We start from the raw sequence: 2068 nt of genomic DNA, 5'->3' as shown, positions 1-2068 counted from the left end.
TTTTTTGAGACGGAGTCTCGCTCTGTCGCCCATGCTGGAGTGCAGTGGCGAGATCTTGGCTCACTGCAACCTCTGCCTCCCAGGTTCACTCCATTCTCCTGCCTCAGCCTCCTGAGTAGCTGGGACTACAGGCGCCTGCCACCACGCCAGGCTAATTTTTTGTATTTTTTAGTAGAGACGGGGTTTCACTGTGTTGGCCAGAATGGTCTCGATCTGACCTCATGATCCACCCGCCTTGGCCTCCCAAAGTGCTGGGATTACAGGTGTGAGCCACCGCACCTGGCTTGAATTCATTTTTGGGCCTGACAGTTTCTTGGAAATGGATAGATCACCTGAACCTAGATATGCAAACACAAAGAACTTATCAAAACATGTTGCAAATTGCCCTTGGTGAGATTATAAATGGCTATTTTAACCCCTTATCTGAGTAGGTCACGCTCCTACTCCCACCCCTTGAAACATTCTCTGCCCTTGACTTCTTGAAAGGATGGCCTCTGCAAGGTCCTCCTGTCCTCCTCGTGAACCTGCTCTTCTAGCTACACAGTAAACCGTTGTTCATGATAGTCACCTGGAATAACTGCTGAGGTCGCGTCCTCACCTCTGTTTTGACTCCCCTTCAATCCCTTTGTGCTATAGTAAACGGACATTTAAAAACACAAACTGGGCTGGGCGAGGTGGCCTGTAATCCCAGCACTTTGGGAGGCCGAGGCGGGTGGATCACCTGAGATCAGGAGTTTGAGACCAGCCTGGCCAACATAGTGAAACCTTGTCTCTATTAAAAATGCAAAAATTAGCTGAGTGTGGTGGTGGTGCCTGTAGTCCCAGCTACTTGGGAGGCTGAGGCAGGAGAATCATCTGAACCCAGGAGGAGGAGGTTGCAGTGAGCCGAGATTGCGCCATTGCACTCCAGCCTAGGCAACACAGCGAGACTATGTCTAAACACACACACACACACACACACACACACACACACACACCTGGCCAGGTGTGGTGGCTCATGCCTGTAATCCCTTTGGGAGGTCAAGGCAGGTGGATCACCAGAGGTCAGGAGTTTAAGACCAGCCTGGCCAACATGGTGAAAACCCATCTCTACTAAAAATACAAAAATTAGCCAGGTGTGGCACATGCCTATAGTCCCAGCTACTTGGGAGACTGAGACAGGAGAATTGCTTGAACCTGGGAGACAGAGGCTGCAGTGAGCCGGGATTGCACCATTGTACCCCAGCCTGGGTGATAGAGCAAGACTCTATCCTAAAAAGATAAATAAATAGGCCAGGCTCACGCCTGTAATCCCAGCACTTTGGGAGGCAGAGGCAGGCAGATCATGACGTCAGGAGTTTGAGATCAGCCTGACCAACATGGTGAAACCCAATCTCTACTAAAAATAAAAAAATTAGCCAGGCATGGTGGTGTGCGCCTGTAATCCCAGCTACTTGGGAGGCTGAGGCAGAAAAATCGCTTGAACCCTGGAGGCGGAAGTTGCAGTGAGCCGAGATCGCACCATTGCCCTCCAGCCCGGGTGACAGAGTGAGACTCTGTCTCAAAATAATAATAATAATAATATAAAATAAAATAAATAAAAATAAAGACACAAACCTGGGCTGGGCGCTGTGGCTTACGCCTGTAGTCCCAGCACTTTGGGAAGCCAAGGCTGGCTGATCACTTGAGGTCAGAAATTCGAGACCAGCCTGGCCAACATGGTGAAACCCCATCTCTACTAAAAATACAAAAATTAGCCAGGTGTGCCAGTGCACACCTGTAGTCCCAGCTACTTGGGAGGCTGAGGCAGGAGAATTGCTTGAACTTGAGAGGCAGAGGCTGCAGTGAGCCGAGATCATGCCACTGCACTCCAGTCTGGGCAACAGAGACCCTGTCTCAAAAAATAAAAACAAAGGCCGTGGCGTGGCATGGCGGCTCATGCCTGTAATCCCAGCACTTTGGGAGGCCAATGCAGGTAGATCACAAGGCCAGGACTTTGAGACCAGCATCGCCAATATGGTGAAGCCCTGTCTCTACTGAAAACACAAAAATTAGCCAGGCGTGGTGGCACATGCCTGTAGTCCCAGCT

Source organism: Mandrillus leucophaeus, unplaced genomic scaffold (assembly GCF_000951045.1).
Source record: "Mandrillus leucophaeus isolate KB7577 unplaced genomic scaffold, Mleu.le_1.0 Scaffold167, whole genome shotgun sequence".
In the NCBI taxonomy this organism is placed as follows: Eukaryota; Metazoa; Chordata; class Mammalia; order Primates; family Cercopithecidae; genus Mandrillus; species Mandrillus leucophaeus.
Note: the sequence above shows the minus strand (reverse complement) of the source record.